The 24,743-nt window shown below is 39.6% G+C and overlaps 1 protein-coding gene across 3 annotated transcripts in view; it reads right to left on the bottom strand.

Annotated features, from left to right (window-relative positions):
• The window catches only part of TMEM200A (transmembrane protein 200A), a 79,683-nt gene that overhangs the window by 16,217 nt on the left and 38,723 nt on the right, over nt 1-24,743 (bottom strand). The window contains exon 3 of one of the 3 annotated variants that reach the window (XM_043457271.1): nt 11,714-11,839. The exons of the other annotated variants lie outside the window; for them this stretch is intronic. The gene's annotated coding sequence lies outside the window, so the exon portion shown is untranslated. The remainder of the gene's footprint in view (nt 1-11,713; nt 11,840-24,743) is intronic. 3 annotated transcript variants of the gene reach the window in all.

The following is a 24,743-nucleotide window of genomic DNA, read 5'->3' as shown; positions in this document are numbered from 1 at the left end:
CTGGATTTCTGTTGCAAATTGCTATGTTTTCTGTCAGTATCATTTCTATTTTCAGGTAGCTGTTTGGATGTAGGAAGCCTACTGATTTTTGTACATTAATTTTGAACTAAGCTACTTCTACTGAACTTGCTCACTCATTAATAAAAAAGAAAAAACTTTCCAGTTCATTCTCTCAGGTGTTCTAGAAATATATCATCCAGATATATTTTAGCTTCCCTTTCGCCAAGTTTAAATCTTCACTCAGTCATGTCTGACTCTATGCAACCCCATGGACTATATTATAGCCCACCAGGCTCCTCTGTCCATAGAATTCTCTAGGCAAGAATACTGGAGGGTGTAACCATTCCCTTCTCCAAGGGTCTTCCCAACCCAGGGATCGAACCCAGGTCTCCTGCACTGCAGGTGGGCTCTTTACCATCTGAACCACCAGAGAAGCCCAGGTTTAAACTTAAAATTGCTATTATGGGCTTCCCTGGTGGCTCAGAGGTTAAAGCGTCTGCCCGCAATGCTGGAGACCTGGGTTCGATCCCTGGGTCAGGAAGATCCCCTGGAGAAGGAACTGGCAACCCACTCCAGTATTCTCGCCTGGAGAATCCCATGGACGGAGGAGCCTGGTGGGCTACAGTCCACGGGGTTGCAAAGAGTCAGACACGACTAAGCAACTTCACTTCCTACCTATATCCCCTACCACCCAGAGAGCAAAGGCAAACAAGTACACAACAGGATAAGCGGACATCCTTGCCTCTCTCTGGTCTACTGAATGGGAACAACCCCTGTTTTCACCATTGAAGAAACACCAATAGATACCTATTTTACTGAGAGTTTCTACCTAGAATTCCAGGAGACAAAATTAATGGATTTGGAGCTGCTGCTAGAGAAGAGAGACAGAGAAAATGGGCAAAAGGCAGAAAAGAAGGAAGAGGGAAAGGTGGGAAAGTGGCAGAGGAGAAATGTACTGGGGGAGAAAACTGTGGATTAGTATTGCAAACATTAACTACATGAAGGCATAAACAACTCCCGTATATTTCCTTAAAGTCCTTACTTCTTTTCATCTCTTTAAAAAAAAAAAATTCATATAAGGACTGGACTTGTCCTCCAAGGGTTGCTGGGATGACTGAATCGTCCACAAATCCTGGCTCTAAACAGATTAGCTAAAAAGGGAAAAACTGAGAAGAATGATAGACTAAATGAAATGTCAGGAATATGAAAAAGACTGGAAAGAATGCTTAGCAGTAAAAATGATTCAAGAGAGACCTAACCTAAAATCAACGAGGCATAACACCGTGTTTCTAAAAACATTATACATAAGCATTATGCTTTTCTACAGGGGCAGGGCATTTTGGGATCATGCCTGAAATATTTTTAGCTTCAACTATCTGTTATACTTTTGAATGGTTTGCTTCATTGGTAGTTTCCTGTGAGAGATAGCAATCCAAGAGGAAAATGGACAGAAGACACTCACAGTCAATTCACAGAAGAAAAAATTCAAATGTCCAGTTAACAACTGAAAAGGGCAGTGGGATGGAGGAACTGAGAGAGTAGGATTGAGGTGTATATTACACTCAGTTCAGTTCAGTTCAGTTCAGTCGCTCAGTCGTGTCCGACTCTTTGTGACCCCATGAACCGCAGCACGCCAGGCCTCCCTGTCCATCACCAACTCCCAGAGTTTACTCAAACTCATGCCCATTGAGTCAGTGATGCCATCCAACCATCTCATCCTCTGTCATCCCCTTCTCCTCCTGCCCCCAGTCCCTCCCAGCATCAGGGTCTTTTCCAATGAGTCAGCTCTTCACATCAGGTGGCCAAAGTATTGGACTTTCAGCTTCAGCATCAGTCCTTCCAATGAACACCCAGGACTGATCTCCTTTAGGATGGACTGGTTGGATCTCCTTACAGTCCAAGGGACTCTCAAGAGTCTTCTCCAACACCACAGTTCAAAAGCATCAATTTTTCGGCACTCAGCTTTCTTCACAGTCCAACTCTCACATCCATACATGACCACTGGAAAAACCATAGCCTTGATCAGATGGACCTTTGTTGGCAAAGTAATGTCTCTGCTTTTTAATATGCTGTCTAGGTTGGTCATAACTTTCCTTCCAAGGAGTAAGCATCTTTTAATTTCACGGCGGCAGTCACCATCGCAGTGATTTTGGAGCCCAAAGAAATAAAGTCTGACACTGCTTCCACTGTCTCCCCATCTATTTCCCATGAGGTGACATGGGAAATATTCCCCATGACAGAATGTGGTCCACTGGAGAAGGAAATGGCAAACCACTTCAGTATTCTTGCCTTGAGAACCCCATGAACAGTATGAAAAGGCAAAATGATACGATACTGAAAGAGAGGTCAGTAGGTGCCCAATATGCTACTGGAGAGCAGCGGAGAAGTAACTCCAGAAAGAATGAAGAGAAGGAGCCAAAGCAAAAACAATACCCAGTTATGGATGTGACTGGTGATAGAACCAAGGTCCGATGCTGCAAAGAGCAATATTGCTTAGGAACCTGGAATGTTAGGTCCATGAATCAGGGCAAGTTGGAAGTGGTCAAACAGGAGATGGCAAGAGTGAATGTCAACATTCTAGGAATCAGCAAACTAAAATGGACTGGAATGGGTGAATTTAACTCAGATGACAATTATATCTACTACTGTGGGCAGGAATCCCTTAGAAGAAATGGAGTAGCCATCATGGTCAACAAAAGAGTCCAAAATGCAGTACTTGGATGCAATCTCAAAAATGACAGAATGATCTCTGTTCGTTTCCAAGGCAAACCATTCAATATCACGGTAATCCAAGCCTATACCCCAACCAGTAACACTGAAGAAACTGAAGTTGAACGGTTCTATGAAGACCTACAAGACCTTTTAGAACTAACACCCAAAAAAGATGTCCTTTTAATTATAGGGGATTGGAATGCAAAAGGAGGAAGTCAAGAAACACCTGGAGTAACAGGCAAATTTGGCCTTGGAGTACGGAATGAAGCAGGGCAAAGGCTAATAGAGTTTTGCCAAGAGAACGCACTGGTCATAGGAAACACCCTCTTCCAACAACACAAGAGAAGACTCTACACATGGACATCACCAGATGGTCAACACCGAAATCAGATTGATTATATTCTTTGCAGCCAAAGATGGAGAAGCTCTATACAGTCAGCAAAAACAAGACCGGGAGCTGACTGTGGCTCAGATCATGAACTCCTTCTTGCCAAATTCAGACTTAAACTGAAGAAAGTATATTACACTATCACGTGTCAAATAGACAGCAAGCAGAAAGCGGCTGTATAGCGCAGGGAGCTCAGCCAGTGCTCTGTGATGACCTAGAGGGATGGGATGGTGGGGATGGGAGGGAGGCTCAGAGGGAGCAGATATATGTATGTTACACTGATTCACTCAGTTGTACCGCAGAAACTAACCTAACACTAAAGCAATTATACTCCAATAAAAAAGGGGGGCAACTCAGCAGTAAGCAAAGAAATGCAAACAAAAGCTACTTCAGAAGTAAAGTAGCTAATTGATAAACATGGAAAAAAAAAAGAAAAGAGGGATTAATTATGCCCCTTACTGGTGAGGTGCAAGAAAACAAACTCTAACAAGCTGGCATGAGCAGACACATTGGTATTTTTTTGAGGTTAATATGGGAATGACTTTAAATGTTTAAATGTTCATTTTCTTTGTGATGCCCCCCCTTTCACTTCTAAGAAGACATCCTTTAGAAAGACTTGCAGAAATACATAGAAAATCATGCATTCAGTGCTACAATGATAGAAAATGCTTGGAAACAACTCAAGGCTCATCAACAGAAGATTGTGTGCTGCATCTGTATAATAGAATATTATTCAGATATTCAAAATGATTAATATGGACCAATAAGGAAAAACATTCACATCATATTTTTGAGATTTTATAACAACTGTAAGAGTAAGGTCCTATTTACAGCAAATGTGCAGACATGTGTTTGAATATGCACCGAAGTGATGTGAGAAGCAGCGTCACCGTTAACACGGCTTAAGCCTGAAGAGTGGGGTTGTGGAGAATCTGAAACAGAACACTCACTTTCTGCATATCTAGTTATTCACCTCTGCATGAAGCATGCATTACTTTTATTTCATTTCCATTGTGGGACTCTAATTAAATATAGACCAACAACAACGAAAAAGATCCTGAAATTTGGAAAATAGAGTAAAAGATCTGCTAGATCTTTGCGTAATTCAGTGGACTTGCTAATTTAAAAACAGGTGTAATATAACTTTTGAGGCAAGAATGCAGAGCTTGTAAAAGTAGAAAATGGCTAAAATCACTAAACCGACTAAACCAGAAATTCAGGAATGGAAGGTTTACTTACAGTACATCACAATCTTGAAACACAGAAAACAATTCTACCTTTTCTGGCAACACCTGCATTTACTGGATACAAGGCAATATAAAGGATGAATTAAGTACTGGTATCTGTCTTGAAGAAATTTATAATCTAGAATATTCTCAAGGATAATGCTGTGTATTGTAAAGCAAATCTTTTATCAGGATTGATCAGCTATCTCTGTGCCTGGGTCATCCTAACTTATTCACACAACTCCCTTCTGGCTTTTGGAGGCGGTGTGGTTTGCTTCCTTTGCCCAAAGCTCAGTCCTTGCTCACAGCCTTCAGTTACTCTGACCTCTAGTTTTGATTCAGTTATGCAAATAAGCTTCTTACGGAGAAGTACTCTGAAACTTCAAAATTATTATTCTCATAAAGCATGCAGCCACCAAGGCTGGATGGAGATCTTTAGCTTCATTATGAGAGGGAAACTGGGCTGGGGCTCCGGAAAAGGGTCTTCCACTTAACCTGAGTTACATGCGTCTTCTCCTAAAGATGATGGAGCAAGACTAAACTTTATTTAACTTTCAAACTCTTCAATGAACTCTCTCTTCTGCCCCCTCCATTTACCCTGTTTCATCCTTCATGTGCAGCACAGCTAATGTCTACAGAGACCCATGAGTTACCCCGGTATGTGGGTCTGACTTGGCAGGTCCTTATGGCAGAAGCTGCATGGAAACCATCCATGCACTCAAGGGTTACCTCATACGTGCCTTTCCCATGCGTAATCTAATGTCTCAGACGGTAAAGAATCTGCCTGCAGTGCAAGAGACCCGAGTTCCATCCCTGGATCGGGAAGAACCCTGGGAGAAGGGAATGGCTACCCACTCTAGTATTCTTGCCTGGAGAATCCCACGAATGGAGGAGACTGGTGGGCTACAGTTTACAGGGTCTCAAAAATTCAGACAGGACTGAGTAACTAGTTTATTAATATTTACATTTAACTATTCTTCAAGGCATTAACCTCCCTGGGGCTTATTTAAGATGAGTTTACGCCAAGGTTGGGCTTTCTAATCAGTTCACTTGACTTCAATCTGAGTTTTAAAATGCCTTCAAGGGAGGGAGGCTCCAGAGGGAGGGCACCTATATATATAATTATGACTGATTCGCCTTGTTGTTCACAGAAGCCAACATAACATTGTAAAGGAATTTTCCTCCAGATAAATGAATAAAATGCTTTCAATCTTGATTTTTTTCATCAAAATCAAATACTAGTAGGGTTATAGTGGTAAATTTTCATTTGTGTACTGATTTTATATATATATATATATTTTTTTTTTTCTGTAGTTATATGCTTATACCACAGATTTTATTTATAGCCTCCTGGAGTTTAACCAAACATAGGTTGGCTTATTCTTGTATTGCCTCATTAAATTCTCAATAACTGTGAAAAGCTGTTATCAACATCCCCATTATACCAATGAAGAAAGAATCCAAGAACACATGTAATTTATATGTAAGTTTTGATCCCTGGGTTGGGAAAATGGAAACAGCAATCCATTCCAGTATTCTTGCTTGGGAAATATGGACAGAGGAGCCTGGAAGCTAGCGTCCATGGGGTCACAAAGAATTGGACACAATTTAGCAACTAAACAACTATTTTGTAGGATCTCCAACTTCAGTTCTGACTATACAACTTCTGAAGCCATGACATCACTTCCTGAAGAACTGGTTGTATCTTTAAAACAAAAACAGTGTAGAGAACAGATCACCCAGCTTATTCAGGATTCAGTATCTTTTGCTTTAAACCATTTATTTATAGAGTGTCTGGATTATTTTTTTTATTACTTTTTGAATGATGAAGAGGACTCTTCCTTCTTCTTAAAATCTGTGTAAGATAATGAAATCAAGAAATTAAATAAATCAAATAACATTCCTAATTCTTCCAACTGAACAGACTCTGACCAGAGCTTCAAAGTAAATCTGACATCCTCTGTGCTCTTATCGGGCTGAGCGCCTAGAGCAGGAGGACAAGCAAGTACTGAAAAATGTTCTTGGCACGATGATGCAAGTATTCATGGGGTATGGGGAAGGTCAAAAGGAGATAATGACCTTGGGGTGGGGGAGGAGAAGGAATGAGTAGGAGAGATTTCATAAAGAAGATGACCCTCAAGCTGTCTTAAAAGAAGGGAGGAGCAAAAGAAAAAAAAGAAGGGAGGAGCAAAAGCAGAGAGGCAGAGGAATTCCCAGCAGAGGAAACAGTAGGAAGATAAGCCAAAGTGGATTCGCATGAATTCAGACTGGCTGGAAGTTTAGACCCAAGGAGTATCACTTTCTGTCAGCAATTCCCAAGCAGAACACAGAATTCAGTGGTAACATACTTAAGCCTTGCTTGATGGAGACACTAGTCACCATCATAGCTCCCTGCTTGACCCATGATCTCAGATAGTAATTCCTTCTTATAAAAGACTTGAGGACTATGTCCTGCTTAAAAAGTCATTTTAGGATTCATTCAGACTTAAATGGAATAAAGTTGACTAAACTAAACTCTATGGACTTACTGAGATCAAAGTAAATGTTAGTTAAATGGTGACTTTTTAATACTGATGAATCCCAGAAAGAAGGGGAAACGGTTTATCATGAATCTTTTCCAAGTGAACTGCCAAGAAGTTCAAATGAGTCATCTGGAGACTCTGGGGGAAAGGATACAACTTGAGAAGAAAGAATAAAAAATTTAAGATGAGAAAGGTATTAGTGTTTACTGAGTTTTTTTAGGAACTTAATACATATCATCACATTTAATCTTCAGAAAAAGTCTGTGAGGGAGGAAAAACTGTACCATTTCACTGAGGCTCAGAGAGGGTAAAATTTGCTCAAAAGCACACAGTGAAGAAGTAGAAAAGCAAGATTTCAAGTCCAGAGCTGTTTAGCTTGAAATCGTGTGATTCCTCCTTCAAATGTACCGCTTGTTAACAGAAAGGGGGAAGGAGGTCTAATTGGAAAGGCTTAGAGGAAAGAAGAGTTTTATGAGAAAAAGAAGAGAGAGTTTTAAGAGAAAGAAGAGATTATGATCATGAATTTAGAATGTAGTGAGGAAAAATACGTTATTTAGAGAAAGAACAAAGTTAACGTATTCTTTCTTTAAATGATAAACTTTGTTCTTTCTTACATGCAGCTCTGAATTGAATGGCACAGTGGCATGCCCTCAATAATTTCCAAGTGTTGTGATGACAAAATGAGTTCAGCTTCTAACCTTTATAGGAACTAGTTACATAAAAATTATCAAGATGGTATGTGAGAAGTAATCAAGTTCCTCAAAATAAACACAAATACCATATCACCCAATGCATAGACAAAATAAAGATCAAATATTCCCCAAAGAAAGTAACAGATGGTAACACTCAATCTATTTAGTTTCTTATGTATCTCATTACTTCGGGGCATAACTTTTGGTATTTCATCTTTTCATTGCTACAGATTGCACTATTTCCCAAACTGAAAAAAATAAAAAAAAATTGACTCCTATTTACCCTAAACTCATAGATAATACTTTAACACCCAATCAATATAAAGATTTTGCTTTTTACCTAAAGTATCAGATAAAAAGTATAAACTAAGGAAATATCAGCAAAAAGGTTTTGCTAGTAATGTTTATACAAAAGTTTTTTTCTCTTTCTAGAGGGTAATTTGGCAACATGGTTTTCTTTTTTCTTTTGATTATATTAGCACAATGATTTGATCTACTAATGAGGATACATACACATAAAGGGATATTATGTAGTCAGTTTTAAAAATGTAGAAAATCATTTAATGACAGAAAGAAATCTTCAATAAATATGCTAATTAATATAAAAAGAAAAATGCAGTAAGCTCCCATTTATTCAAAAAATATATTTTATATACTACACACACACACTGCTGGAGAATGAACACCAAAATGTACACAGCTGTTCATAATGTACCGATTGAGGCACACAAATGCCCTGCTTGTAAGTAGAGATCTACACAGAGAAAAGATATACGTAAAGAAAATACCCAGACAAGCCATCTGGGAAAAGCTGATTTTATGGCCTAATTAAATGTAAGTTCTAGTTTACTCATGTATTAACAAACATTTCAAACAGAAGATCACTCAAGATCTAGACTTTCCTCTTTTTGAGAATTTTATCTGTGTGTTTATTTTTGACTTGCTGGGTCTTCACCGCTGCGCAGGTGGTTCTCTAGTCGAGGCGGGCAGGGCTGCTCTCCCGCGGCAGTGTGAGGGCTTCTTATTGCAGTGGCTTCTCTTGTTGCAGGGCTCAAGGGTGTACAAGCGTCAGCAGCTGCAGCACGTGGGGTCAGCAGTCGTGGCTCCTGGGCTCAATAGTCGAGGCACACGGGCTCAGTTGCTCCGCATCACCTGGACTCTTCCTGGATCAGGGATCAGACCCGTGTCTCCTGCATTGGCAGGTGGATTCTTTACCACTGAGCCTCCAGGGAAGGCCCTGGACTTTCATTTCTCTAACCTCACATGTGTCTTTATTCTTCAAAGTCAGATTACTCTGTTGTTATGTCAAGATCAACGTAAGAGCTACAACCATGAATTTAAAGCTTGAAGCAGTCAAATAAATGACAAAGCTCCTTGTGCAAAACTGCAGACACGTTGATTTTATCTTTCACCAATATACTGAAGGAATTCTTTTTTAATGATTTCTAAAAGGCCGACCAGGAATAAGCTAGATACCAGGAGTATAACAACAACAACAACAATGATACATTTCTTAAATAATTGGTTAAAGGGCCCAAATGTTTGCTATAAGGAAACCATCCCTTTATTGACCAAATACAGCCTGCATGTGAGCTGGGCAGGCAGCTTCCTCAGATTTCTCCCTCTAGAAAGTCTTCTGGGACAAGAGAGTTCACAAGAGTAAGAATTCACAATCCATAACAATCAAAACAACATTTGGGTAGACACATAAGATATCAGAAAGAGAAATAATTAGGAACATTCCAATAGTTCAAAAGCAATATGAAGCAGCAAAACCAGTACCTGGAGAAAAGCTAGCACTGGGAAATTTGGGGGCGGGATGGGGAAGGAGCCCTGGAGGAGTTCAGATGGAGTAGTGCACTCAAAGTAGGGCAGCATATAACTCAGGAGCTTGTTAGAAATGCAGATTAATGGGCCTACTGCTACCTACTGCACCAGGAACCCTGGGGATGGGCCCAGCAATCTGTTTTCATAAGCCCTCTAGGTGATGCGGATGCTACTGAAGTTTGAGAGCCACTGAGATGAAGGGATTTTCATAACAGACCCTGTCTTCACACTGATCAAAGAGTGGCAGAGGACTGCTGACTATTTCTTCTAAAACAGATGCTTTTTCAGGGGTGGAAGGAAGGGGAAGAGAATGTTGTTATTAGAGAAATATGACTTGAGGCAACAGTGTCCAGCAGTGCTGGAGGATTAAGAGACCTCTTTTTTGTTTCCCTAATGGTCAATTCAAGAAAATTAGAGATACCAAGGGAACATTTCATGCAAAGATGGGCTCAATAAAGGACAGAAATGGTAAGGACCTAACAGAAGCAGAAGATATTAAGAAGACATGGCAAGAATACACAGAAGAACTGTACAAAAAAGATCTTCACAACCCAGATAATCAGGAAGGTGTGATCACTCACACTCACCTAGAGCTGGACATCCTGGAATGTGAAGTCAGGTGGGCCTTAGGAAGCATCACTACAAACAAAGCTAGTGGAGGCAATGGAATTCCAGTTGAGCTATTTCAAATCCTAAAAGGTGATGCTGTGAAGTGCTGTACTCAATATGCCAGCAAATTTGGAAAACTCAGCAGTGGCCACAGGACTGGAAAAGGTCAGTTTTCATTCCAATCCCTAAGAAAGGCAATGCCAAAGAATACGCAAACTTCCACACAACTGCACTCATCTCACATGCTAGTAAAGTAATGCTCAAAATTCTCCAAGCCAGGCTTCAGCAATGTGTGAACCGTGAACTTCCACATGTTCAAGCTGGTTTTAGAAAAGGCAGAGGAACCAGAGATCAAATTGCCAACATCTGCTGGATCATCAAAAAAGCAAGAGAGTTCCAGAAAAACATCTATTTCTGCTTTATTGACTATGCCAAAGCCTTTGACTGTGTGGATCACAATAAACTGTGGAAAATTCTGAAAGAGATGGGAATACTAGACCACCTGACTGGCCTCTTGAGAAACCTGTGTACAGGTCAGGAAGCAACAGTTAGAACTGGACATGGAACAACAGACTGGTTCCAAATAGGAAAAGGAGTACGTCAAGGCTGTATATTGTCACCCTGCTTATTTAACTTATATTCAGAGTACATCATGAGAAATGCTGGGCTGGATGAAGCACAAGCTGGAATCAAGATTGCTGGGATAAATATCAATCAATAACCTCAGATATGCAGATGACACCACCACCACTTATGGCAGAAAGTGAAGAAGAACTAAAGAGCCTCTTGATGAAAGTGAAAGAAGACAGTGGAAAAGTTGGCTTAAAGCTCAACATTCAGAAAACTAAGATCATGGCATCTAGTCCCATCACTTCAGGGCAAATAGTTGGGGAAACAGTGGCTGACTTTATTTTTTGGGGCTCCAAAATCACTGCAGATGGTGGTTGCAGCCATGAAATTAAAAGACGCTTGCTGATTGGAAGGAAAGTTATGACCAACCTAGATAGCATATTAAAAAGCAGAGACATTACTTTGCCAACAAAGGTCCATCAATCAAGGCTATGGTTTTTCCAGTAGTCATGTATGGATGTGAGAGTTGGACTATAAAGAAAGCTGAGTGCAGAAGAATTGATGCTTTTGAGCTGTGGTGTTAGAGAAGACTCTTGAGAGTCCCTTGGACTGCAAGGAGATCCAACCAGCCCATCCTAAAGGAGATCAGTCCTGGGTGTTCATTGAAGAGACTGATGTTGAAACTGAAACTCCAATACTCAGGCCACCTGATGCAAAGAGCTGACTCATTGGAAAAGACCCGATGCTGAAAGGGATTGAGGGCAGGCGGAGAAGGGGATGACAGAAGATGAGATGGCTGGATGGCATCACCACAACTCATGAATCAATGGACATGAGTTTCAGCAAACTCCAGGAGATAGTGAATGACTGAGTTGCAAAGAGTGGGACATGACTTAGCACCTAAATAACAACAACAAACAGTTGCTCAGTTTTCTCTCATCTAAAGAGTTGAAGCACATTGCCCACTGTGGCTCAGTTGGTATTGACCAAAGGAAAGATACAAACCAGGATGTTTCTGACTAAAGCTTGTAATTTTATCACAATGCTACATGGCTTTTATGGCTAAGTGTATCCAGAAAGACCAAACGTTTCTGGTCTTTAACAGCTGTGATCTTGAGATAATAATTTAAGTTACAGCTTCAGGTTTTTACTTGTAAGAACACTTACCTTTCTTCTTCATAGGTTGCTAGCAGCTAGGTTGTTTAAAGGGTTTGTGAACTAAACATCAGTAGAATTAGAAGTAGTAAATAATAAAACTTCAGCTCTGAGACACTCCATGGTTTATGAATGGCTCTAAAAAATGGAAGCAATAACTTTATATTCAGCTCTTTTAGAAGAAAAACTTTTTATTTCCATTATTAGAGAAGAAAACATTTCTAAAATATAGTATTTCTTTCCAGGCTCCTCAAACAATATTGAACATAATTTAATTTTCTCTTGATGAATCAGAGTTGTTTTGCTTTGTTTTGATTATGAATATCAACTGTGACATGGTTTTGTGTGATACTCTGAAAGCCTTGTAAAAAGTCAAGGTTTTTCCTTACAAGCTTATGATCAAGAATGGAAAATGACTTTTTAAAAGCATAATCATGCCACTAGGTGAATATGGTTAGTGCTGCCATGCAGTCAATTTCCACAGAAGTCTGGAGGAGGGCGAGATGACTCTGCTGTCTGCTAACCCTGCCATTGAGAACAGTGGATTCCTACAATTGCTTTCCCTCTCCAGTTTCTGTTTGGGGCTTTGGTTTCCGAAATGAAAAAGCCAAGCAGTAGGTGTGTTGATACTATGTGCAAAATAAGAACAGTCAAAGCTGGAATAAGACTTTGAGGACACACATGCTTTGGGCTTTTTGACATCTACTGGACTTGCTTTTTTACTTTTGGGGAGTGTGCCTATTTCTTCTTTTGCTGCTTTATTGATACATCTGCAAATTTCCAGTGAGTCTAAAGTTATTATATGATCATCCTTCATATGTTTGAGAGTTGTTTAGATGACTAAACAGCTATAAGAAAATGCCTATGGGAGAACAAATCTCTTCTAGATTTTACATTCCATGTGTATTCTCAAAAGGAATCCTTTTCACTTGTTCAGGGCTTACCAATAAATTTAAGTTTCTTCACCTGAAAGATTCTTTCTATATGTACCCATACATTGCCAAGAACCCTAGTAGACACGACTGGTGATGATACTTTCAAAGAAACTTTTAAAAAGCACCACTCACCTGGGCTCAAATGTTCATTATTTGATTTTTTTGAACTTCAATTGTCACAATTCGACATCAAAAGTAAATATCTGAGTGACATTCATATGTGTCATCCATTCATTCATTTTCATTCACTCAACAAATGCTTACTGTGCATTCACTATGTGTCAAGCCCTCAGCTGGGGTAAGGAAGAAAATGATGAACAACTCAGACTTTATCTTCACCTCCTGAGATTTATCTGTGGAATGGAAAAGCTAGACTTTGAATAAGTAATTATGTATTACATGAGTTAAGAAGGGAAAATGTAGGATGGCATGGAAGTGAATGTCAAGGTGGCCTATCTTAGTCTGAGAAGTATAAGGATCTGACTTCATATTGAGACAGTGTACAGAAGAGAGGGAAAAACAGCACGTTCTAAGATGCTGAAAGGGTCAAGTACCCGGTTCTCAAAGAAATCAACAGAAGCAGTGGCACCCTGGCAAAGAGATGAGTGAAAAGGCAGTAGGGGCAGGATCACATGAAGTTCCACAGATCATAAAGCTTTGAACTTTACCTTAGGAGACAGAGCGAATGGGCTTCATGCCGAGACAGACTAGGATCATGCATGCCCAGTTGTGTTTGACTGTTTGCGACCCCATGAACTGTGGCCCACCAGGCTCCTCTGTCTATGGCATTTTTCAGGCAAGGATACTGGAGTGAGAATACTGGAGTGGGTTGCCACTTCCTCCTCCAGGGGATCTTCCCAACCTAGGGATCAAACCTGAGTTTCCTACATCTTCTGCACTGGTAGGTGGGTTCTTTACCACTGAGCCACCTGGGAAGCCTAGACTAGGATCAGATCTGCATTATTATAAGATTCCTGCTGCTAGATGGAAAAGAGGCAAAATAGTCTAAGAAGAACAGTTAAGAAGCCCGACAGCAATCCGGGTAAGAGATGATCATAACTTGAAACAAGGTGGCAGCTATGAGATCAACGAGTAGAAAAACTAAGAAGGCAGTTTAGAAGGTAGAATAAACAGATCTTGGCACTAGAGTAGATACGGAAGGTAAAGGAGACAAAACTGTCAAGACAATGCCCAGTGGCTGGCTTGAGCAATTAGATGTGTATGATGGCAACTTTTAGAGAAATAAGAGACAAATGAAATGAAGCTGTTGGACAGTAAATTTAAGTTTTGAACATGTTATTGGATCTTACATTCCTAAAGACTTATTGCTAACTGACAATGCATATACACACAGACATATACACATGATAATCAAAAGCTTAAAATTCAATTCATAAAATAAGCATGAGGCTTAATGACTATGAATCATAATAATGTTGTTTTCCTTAGTGAAATAGAATCTTGGCGTTTTTACACTAGTCAAATACTAAATGATGAATGTGATTTTGGAACTAGTTTCTGTTCTCTTACAGAATTATTTACTTCATAACTTGAAAGAGAATCTCAGTAGCAATTAGTATGTAATAATTGTTAAGCTTAATTTACTATTAAGAAAACAACCCAAAAAAGCTTGATTCCAAAATAAATGTCTTAATAAAAATCATTGTAATTATGACATTTAAAATGCAAAAAGAAAAAAGGCTGCAATGTCTAGAAAATATTCAGTATATGAAATACTTTGAAGCCTTGGAAGAAAAGGGAATTCAGTGTATTATTGTTAACCAAATTATTTCCAGTTAATTTTCAAATGATTTGTTTCAATGATAAATTTTCATTTCCTCACACACACACAGCATAGTAACTCATTGACACATCAGATTGCAGTTGTCCTTTTTAAGGGCACAATCTCAGACACCCTCCAAGAACTGTCTTGTGGGCAGTGGAAAGGAGACATCTAATGACACCTAAGTAGAGAAAAATAGATCTCATGAGCAGGAAAGGGAGGCACATTTATTATAACTATTTAGTAAACTACAAAAACGGGCTTCCAAGGAGTACGAATGTCCTTTCAAAAGTTAAGGATCTATTATGGCGACTTTGGTTCTCTTTTTTGCTAACTACTTGTGTGTAGTTTTCTTTAAATTATAAACAGCTGACTTCTTCAGCAAGTAATGGTGCAATTCATTAATAATGAAGCTTGCTGTTGGTAAGTCAAGCACACAGAATAGCGAAGCACATACTAAATGGTTCACCCCTTCAGCTTCCAGTGTTATCCTGTCCTCTCTACAGGGTGCGCAATATTTGCTGTTCAGTCACTCAGCTTTGAACTTTACCTTAGGAGACAGAGTGAATGGGCTTCATGCCGAGACAGACTAGGATCATGCATGCCCAGTTGTGTTTGACTGTTTGCGACCCCATGAACTGTGGCCCACCAGGCTCCTCTGTCTATGGGATTTTTCAGGCAAGGATACTGGAGTGAGAATATTGGAGTGGGTTGCCACTTCCTCCTCTTTGCAACCCCATGGACTGCAGCACACCAGGCTTCTCTGTCCTTCATCATCTCCTGGAGTTTGCTCAAACTCATGTCCATTGAGTCAGTGATGCCATCCAGCCATCTCATCCTCTGTCGTCCCCTTCTCCTCCTGCTTCAGTCTTTCCCAGCATCACAGCTTTTTCCAGTGAGTCAGTTCTTTGCATCAGGTGGCCAAAGTATTGGAGCTTCAGCTTCAGCATCAGTCCTTCCAATGAACATTCAGGACTGATCTCCTTTAGGATGGACTGGTTGGATCTCCTTGCTGTCTAAGAGACTCCCAAAAGTCTTCTCCAGCACCACAGTTTGTAGGTATAAATTTTTTGGTGCTCAGTCTTTTTTATTGTCCAGCTCTCATATCCATACATAGCTACTGCAAAAACTATAGCTTTGACTATATGGACCTTTGTAGGCAAAGTAGCACAATATACTTCCAGATAATATTTCTTGAATGAAGATGAAGTCTAAAGAACTGGACTTGGCCAAGTGATGCTACAAGTCACTTCTCTGTACTCATGAGTCAGAATTCAAGAAAAATAATGCATGCACACGCTGGATTGTGCAATGTACACATAAGGAATTATTTTATGGTATTTATGAACACCATTAATAAAAATTCACCATCTTTACTGAAATGAGTCTTGTGAAAATTAAACTAGTAATAATTTGGTAACAATAATACATTGAATTCTCCTTCCTTCTATGGTTTGAAAGTGTTTCATATACTGAATATTTTATAGACATGGTCCCTTTTTTTCTTTTTTACATTTTAAATGTCATAATTACATTGACTTTTATTAAGATTTTTATTTTGGAAGCAGTTGGAAGCAACTTTAATGTTATTTTCTTAATAGTAAATTAAGTTTAACAATTATCTCATACTGTCACTGAAATTCTCCTTTGAGTACAAAATAAGTAATATGCAAGAGAACAGAAATTGGTCCCCAAATCATAGTCATCAGTAAGCATTTGGCTCTAGTATAAAGATACAAAGGTTCTATTTGGAAGAAAGACATTAATGATATTTTAGGGAGATGATATACAAAAGTCCTAAGGTAGCAAAATATTTGATATGTTCTAGGAACAGAAAGAAGGCCAAGTGCTTGGGAATGAAGAACACAAGATGAAGCCAGAGAGATGAGCAGGGCCTGGTCACATAGGTGTGTATAAGAATTGTGGAATTTGTTAAGTGTGTTTAAGTAGGTTGGAAAGATGATCCAACATACAGACATCACTTTGACAGCTGTGAAGATAATGAATCACAAGGTGGCAAGAATGGGGTAAGAAGCATACCAGGTGAGAGATGCTGGTGGGCTGGACTCGGCCTGAGACAGGAAGTGCTGGGAAAAGCAGAACAGACCACAGAATACACTGATCTATTCTCCATAAAAGAAAAGAAGAACCAAGAACATTTCCAGAGCTCTGGCCAGGGTTGGGTGGGGGTGGCTCTGCCATTCACTGAGATTGGAAAGAAGATTTGTGCTCAGAGGGCAGTATCAAGAATCAAAAGTTCAGATGTGGTGGGCATGCTGAGTTAGCCATTCCCTTCTCCAAAGGATCTTCCCGACCCAGGGATTGAACCTGAGTCTCCTGCACTGTAGGCAGCTTCTTTATCTCGGAGTCACCAGGAAGCCCATGAGAGGCCCATGACACTTCAAAAGGGAGATGTCACGTAGGCACTGGCTATAGGAGCATGAAGCACAGGGGATGCCTACTTGACATCTGCATTTTTGTCACAGGGTAAAGGGCAGTCGAAAACAGAGGGAGTTTGAAGGTAGTTCCAGGGTCAAGATCTGGGCTGGAAATATAAATTCCATGCCCTAAGTATACATTCCATGTGTAAAACAGAAAATAACTTAGACCCTTTTGTCTGATTTAAAAGACCACAAATCTGATGGAATGTAAATGAGGAACTCGCCACTACTTGGGATTCTGAAATTTTCATCATCGGTTTTGGACACAAAATTCTCTAAAAACAACTGATTCTTAAGTAATTAACGCACATGAATATTTTGGAGAAGATAAGCTGTAAATGTGTCTGTTTCTCATTGATTGCAGACTCGATTAAACATCAGGGCTTTGCCTTATTAAAATATGTACCTTTACATTAAAAATAAATCTTTAAAAAATTGACACATGGAGACTCATGCAATAATTTCTTTTCAATTATATGTTCCAGAATCTTGGTTAAAAAATATGACTGCAGATCTTCCAAGTTTGGTAAATTATTAGGTAACTTCTAAATTCACACTTTAAAATGTAATTGAGCTCCATTCCCCTTCATGAACAATTCATTTCTGAAGTCATTTGGTGGAGCTGAGCAAGGCAGAAATCCACACAGAAGTAGAGAAACCATGATGACCGGGAGTGGAGTACTGGATCCTGGTTAGGATGCGGACGATGTACATTCAGAGGGGTGGCAGCTCCAGCCAAGGTGTCAAACTCTGAGTGGAGGAAAGAAGGCATCCCATGAGAGGCAGGAGGGGCAAATGACCAGTTACAGAGTTTCAGAACCCAAGTGAAGCAAAGAGTATTTCTACCTGGGGCTATGACCCAGCATGGTATCAGAGCCCGAGCAACATGATGTAGGACTCTCTGTGGGAGGGGGCAAGATGGTCTGATGTGGGTGTTGAGATCTGGGCAACATGAAGAAGGAGTGCTATTGCACAGTAGCCCAATGAAGAGAATCAGAGCACTGATAATGAAGAGGGTGTCCCCAAGAGATAGAGCGGGAGCAGCAGTGATGAGAGATTATATACATACTAAGAGGGTTTGTGAGCAGCAGCCAACACCCTGGTAGCAATGAGCACACCTGTCATCCAGATCTTGGTTTGTAAGAATCAGGGCTTCTGGGAAAACGGCTAATTTCAGAACTAAGGCAAGGAAAGTATAAGATGATCTCAAAACAACATGTGCTTTCCAAAAACAGCAAGGAAATGCTCAAAGAATAATGGGGCTGCATCAACAGAAAAGTCAGTTTGAATAAGCTACCACTAGCCAAATATGGGAATAAATAAACGACAGTAGAGATCATAGGCCTTCCCTGGTAGCTCAGCAGGTAAAGAATCCGCCTGCAATACAGGAGACTCTGGTTCGATTCCTGGGTTGGGAAGATGCCCTGAAAGAGAGATAGGCTACCCACCCCAGTATTCTTGGGCTTCCCTGGTGGCTCTCAGATGGTAAAGAATCTGCCTGCAATGAGGGAGATCTGGGTTCAGTCCCTGGGTTGGAAAGATCCCTTGGAGGAGGGCATGACAACCCACTCCACTATTCCTGCCTGGAGAATCCCCATGCACAGAGGAGCCTGGTGAGCTACATATAGTCCATGGGGTCACAAAGAGTCAGACACAACTAAGCACAGCACAGCAGATTATAACCTATTAAACCAGGTGACCATAATAACAGAAAGTCACATATTTGTAAATTTGAAGACATTTGCATAAATTCAAAGCACCCCTCACAAGCTACTTATTAACTAAAAATGAAAAAACAATGTGAAACTTTACAATGGCAGATACCCCTTTATCAAGGGATCAAAGTGAGCATCATTATGAGATGAAGGGAAATTGTAAACTAAATGACACAATGAGAATACAGTGCCAGGAAGGTACCCAGAATAAGCCACTGTGGAGTAAAAATGATTTTAAGTGAAGGCCATTTGAGTTCCTGAAATTCCTTATCTGCCTAAAAGCAGAGTCTCTCAAAAGAACTAAAAAATTTCAATTGTCATAAATCCCATCCCTGGGAACAACTCCAATCTTCTCTTTCAGAAGAAGTTGGTATTACAACCAAACAGTCACAAAACTATTATATATCTCATATATTCTCCTAAGGTCCACTTATCTTTCAAAAAGTCATTTTTCCTTAAGTGCTCTTTCTTTCTACTCCCCTTCTAGGAAGTTATTTGTTCTCCCAGAAGTGTCCCTCTGGCCCTCCCCATTCCCTATTAAGATGGTATAAAAGCCCCAAATCCTAACTGCTTCTTTGAGCCATATTTCTTTCTGAACTCCTGTGCATATGTGCATTAAATTCGTTTTTCTTTCCTCTTCTAATCTGTCTTTTGTCAATTTATTTCAAAGGCCTCCAAACACTGAACTAAAGATGGTAAAGAAGTTATTTTCCACCCCCAAAACTGCTTCTTTGATATTCCCACCAAACCTGAATCTAACAAAGAAGCATCAGACAAACCCACACTAAAAGACATCCTACAATAACTGGCCTTTCAAGATCATGAAAGTCTGGGAAAGACTAAAGAAGCATTCCAGATTGAAGGAGACCAAAGAGACATGACCACTGAATCCAACACATGATTCTGGACCGGATCCTTTACTTTACTGAGATAACTGGCAACACTTGGGTAAAGCCTGAAAATTAGATGGTGGTAATGTACCGATGTGAAAATTTTGAATTCAGTGGTTCTAGTGTAAGTTATGTAGAAAATGTCTTTGTAAAAAATGCACATTAGAGTCCTTGAAGGTGAGGGTATCATGCCAACAAGTTATTGAATATTTTCAAGTGATTTAGGAAAAAATGTTCTTTGTACTATACTTGCAAAAATTCTGTAAGCATAAGATTAAAAAAATAAATAAATAAACACTTCCCAAAATGGCACTGATTTGCCTTATTGCCTTATCCACTTATCCCAACATGGTCAATTACTAGTTTAAAACAAATCTCTAAGAGTGTCAATGAGAGGTGCCATTTTGACTCTTCTAAAACTTCCACTTGACAAATGCAGCCTACCAACAGTAGCCAAGTCTACAATCCACTATGGATTCTCTAGAGCAACGACAACACTGATAACCTATTACTAATTGAATAAGAAGGTCACACCCACCCCAGTTCAATCTTATCAGAACTAAGACATGAGTTCATTAGTATTTCACTTGGGTTTTTTAAATAATCACTCTTGTCATGTTCGTTGATAATAATTTAGCTTTGTTTAAACAAGGAATGTGTCACACGAACAGGAGCAATATCTCAGTTGCGCATGGGTCTTAATATTATAAAATTACATCAAATGAAATCCTTCTACCAAATAGACTTCCTAGTACTATTAAACAAATTCAAAGAAATAGGAGATCTTTTGTCACATGGTTCTTTTCACATTTCAGCAACTACTATCTATTCTCTTTAAATGAAAACTTACTAGAAAATGCCCACAATTACAGTTATATCATTAGGACTTGACAGATATATATCTTTAATGTAAAAGTTAATGCTAAAGATATTTAACATTTTATCATTTCACAGATTCTGAATCCATTTGAATCTCTCTCAGCCTTTTAGTTGTTACTTACTGAAGAGATCCTAATGTATAACATGAGGGCAAAGCAGCATACACAGAACCGTGAGGTTGGTCGTCCGTCCCTCCCTGAATCCTGGACCCCACAGGGACCCTCCATTCACAGAGAATTCACAGGAGAACTCTGATCACAGGCCACCTGAAAGTCTGCCCAGGAGATTAAATAACACTCAATTCTACAGCTTAAACAAATTCATTTTAGTTTCAAAAATCTTGATACTCAGCCTAGCATTTTATTTTAAATAAATATGTGCACAGTTTTGCCATTAGTCATATTATATAAACTGCAATATGACAGACCTTCTTAAAAAAAAAAAGTTAACTTACATGCTTTTCTCATGTTTGAAGATCACAATCTACTTCAAGAACATGATTCACTGTTTTTACTTAAAGTGATTTTTTATTAAAGAAACAAAGAGGAATTGTTCTTCATCCATAAGGCACAATATTCCAGAGAGAAACACTGCTGCAAAAATCACACGGTGATTTGCTGTAATTAATCCTGTCTTCCCAAATGCTAGGTCACAGGCTTTTAAGATGCTGAATTATCTTCCTCCTTTATCTAACCACCTGCTAGTCATGAGATATCAAAATACTTTATGACAGTCAAGAAAAAAAAAAATTCCCTCTGTCTGAAGCATTTCCTGTCCATCAACTCATTGAACTTGAGCCAATCCTGCCATGATGGGATGTGGGAAATACATTATTAAGTAGAACTAAGTAAGGCTGGCAGTTCTGCCCTGGTCCCCCAGAAGCCTGTCAGATTCCAAGTAGTTGTAATGATAAACTTGTGCAGAGAAGCTTGGCATGCCCAGGGGTCCAAACTGTCCTGAGATAATTTATTTAAGATTACCTCTGACTTCATAAAACAGCATATTTCATATAAAGAAAGCATGCTAGTTCAGAGGGTGAAAATGTAAACAACCACTTAAAGGTACATACTAAAATTTAAAAATAGGCTTTGAGGCATCATATGTCAGTTCATACTCTATGAAAGGCCAATGTGAAGACAGAATTAGAACTAAAAGAGATTACTGGGAGAAATACCCGTGACAGATAAAGCTGGATGGTTCAGGAAGAGAGAGGAACCCATAGACCACCATAAACCCTTGGCACCCGTGAAAAGAAAGAAGGATTGAACAGGAGGAGACTCATGTGTTCGGCTCATCTTCGCCTCAAGCGTACTGCTCACTAGAATGAGTCCCCTCTGGGCAGAATCGGCCTGGCCCCAGCCCCTTGCCACACTCAGTTATCACCCCGAAGCCCTGTGGGCATGCAGTGGCAAACCAGAAGATATGGCACCTGCAGGCTGCTGGCCAACTATTAATCCTCCCAAGGCAGTTCCCTCCTGAAAGCAGGTCAGAACAGGAACCTCATCAACGGCTTCAACGCAGAAACAGTAAAACTAGCTAAACAGTACACATCTACTTACTACACAAGCCTTTCATGTCATTCTGCTACTTGGAAAAAGCCTTTCAGGGTTTTCTCATTTTGAACATGATCATGTCCAAACTCCTCGGCAAAGCACATATGTTGCTTTGGGTTCTGGACCCTGCTTTCTCTGGCCAACTCCATTCCCACCTCTTCTCCATAAGCGTCCCACCTATGCCCTGGTCAGATATTCACTCCTGCGCCCCACGCGCCATGTGCCCATTTTGCTTCTCTGACTCTTCTCAGGCTCCTGTCTTTCCTGTTGTGTCTGGTTCCCTAGCCTTATCCAAACTGCAACACCTGACAAATGCATACTGGACCGTTCAGAGCCTAGAGTCAGAATTCAGGGAAAGTAGACAAAAAAAAAAAAAAAAAAATAGGAGGCTGGGATCAGAGGATGGAGGGTGGAGACAGAGGCAATGCTAGAATGAATCACAGGGTCTCAGAAGAGGTCTGTCATAGACTTTTGCAGTTCCATGCATAGTTGGGGTACAATGCTTAAAAAATATTCACCTGGGCAGAAAACCTGGAACACACTTTTTTGTGTGTCCCTCTGCTAAATTTCTACTCATCCTCCAAGAGTCCCACTGGGTCTGGAAGCCTGTGCAGACAGAGCTCCTGTCTAATCAGAGCTCTAATCAGTCAGAGCTCCTGACTGCCTCTCTCCATCAGACCACTACAGTACTGTACACATTGGAGCGCTTGTTATATTGTACTGAGAATACTGTTTCTTTCTTTTTTTTTTAATTTTATTGAATCATAGCTGATCTGCAAGGTTGTATTTCATTTCTGCTGCACACAAAAGTGACTCAGTTATACACATATATATATATAAATTCTTCTCCATATTCTCTTTTATTATGCTTTATGCTATGCTGTGCTAAGCTGCTTCAACCACGTGTGATGTTTTGCTACCCCGTGAACTACAGCCCACCAGGCTCCTCTGTCCGTGGGGATTCTCCAGGCAAGAATACTGGAATGGGTTGCCATGTCCTCCTCCAGGGGATCTTCCCAACCCAAGGATCAAATCCAGGTCTCCCACATTGCAGGTGAATTCTTTACCAGCTGAGCTTCCAAGGAAGCCCATTGTTACGGCTTATCACAGAATACTGAATATAGCTCCCTGTGCTACACAGTAGGACCTTGTTGCTCATTCATCCTACATATAATATTTTGCATCTGTTAATCTCAAATTTCTAATGCTTCCTTCCCTCACCCCATGGTCCATATCTACCTCCTTACTATACCCTAAACTTCTCAACTACATCTTATCAAGCTTTGTGTGCCTGCTTTTTGTAGTGGAAGATAGTTTAGTAACAACACAAGTTTGATGAATGAAATAAATTTATCATGTGTTAGAATACAGATGATATGCAAATAACCCATCAATACAGTTGCTATATAAAAATAAAAGGAGTTTCATAAATCAGGTTTGAGATATAGTCTCTTAAATCTGCTCCAAAAGAAAATTGTCATACAGTTTGTGAGAGTCAAGTTCCCTTTTCACATGAATCTTTATATACCTTTTCTGTTTTGTAAATGCCATTTGTAGGCTGATCTGCAATATAAATTATTTCTCTACTTTGATTTTTTTTTTCTCCTCTAGATTGGCAGCAACTTGAGGGCTATCTCTACTATTCATCACTTGCTTGCAGCCTCATGGTGGTTGGTGGTTCAGTTGCTAAATCTTGTCTGACTTCTACAGCCCCATGGACTGTAGCATGCCAGGCTCCTCTGTCCATGGGATTTCCCCAGCAAGAATACTGGAGTGGGTTGCCATTTCCTTCTCCATGCAGCCCCATGATATTGATCAAATTGAGTATCTTCATGTACATAGGTATAAAGGTATAATCAATGTTAAATTATTGAGATAATTATTTGAATAGAGATATCAGTAATTTAGGCAACAAAGTTCTTGGTTTTGATTTACCTAGATCATTATTTTAATAATCTTTGCTAAACTTTGCAAATGCAGACAAAATATATGTCTTAAGCACAATAATCCTACTAGTAATCTCCTGGTCTAAATGAGAAGAAGCTATTAATCCTGCTGCCAAACATCTGTGATATTTCAGTCTTGATAACTGTCACATTCCAAAGTGAACTGAATTCCTGGATAAAAGAAAATATTCCATTAGAATTTTTTCCAATTTTACTTCTATCACTATTATTCAGAAGGTACTTAAAATATGTTTAAGCACTTTCTGATGCAAAGTTGTTTCTCTTCCTCTTACCACCTCACCCACACTGTCTTAATATGAGACTTTAAGAGAATAATTATAATTCCAGGAGCCTTTTACATTATGTAAGGGAGTCTTTAGGCCATCAATATGAGAATAAAAGGAATGCTTATTAAAATCAGGTACAGTGTGCTCAAACCAAGAAAATCTGATTATACATTCTTGGAGATTTACATTTAACATAAAGTAGAAAAAGGGAGGGAAAAAAAGAGGCTGTCATGAGCTTTGTCACAAAGATTAAAGAAAAATAAAAATGTGGAGAAGCCAACTATCAAGAGGTCAAACGAAGCCTGGCTGGGAGGCCAAGACATAGAGACAATAAGTGTGAACTATTCTAAGATTTTAGTCTTGAAGGAAAAGAGAAAGGACAGAAGTGAGAAATAAAGACACAATTAAGCAGAGGGTATTGCCTTTCTGTTTAAGACAGAAGAGTTTTCTTTCTGGCAACAAAACTCACAAAGTGAAACAAAATAAGCTAAAGTCAGGGAATAAAAAGTGAGAAGTTACTTTGTTTGGAATTCAGGACACCCATCAGGTATAGCTCTATTGGTGGTCATGTACAGATGTGAGTTGGACAATAATGAAGGCAGAGGGCTGAAGA

Source organism: Cervus canadensis, chromosome 33 (assembly GCF_019320065.1).
Source record: "Cervus canadensis isolate Bull #8, Minnesota chromosome 33, ASM1932006v1, whole genome shotgun sequence".
Taxonomy (NCBI): domain Eukaryota; kingdom Metazoa; phylum Chordata; class Mammalia; order Artiodactyla; family Cervidae; genus Cervus; species Cervus canadensis.
The sequence above is the reverse complement of the archived record's forward strand: the minus strand, read 5'-3'. Positions and strand labels throughout refer to the sequence as shown.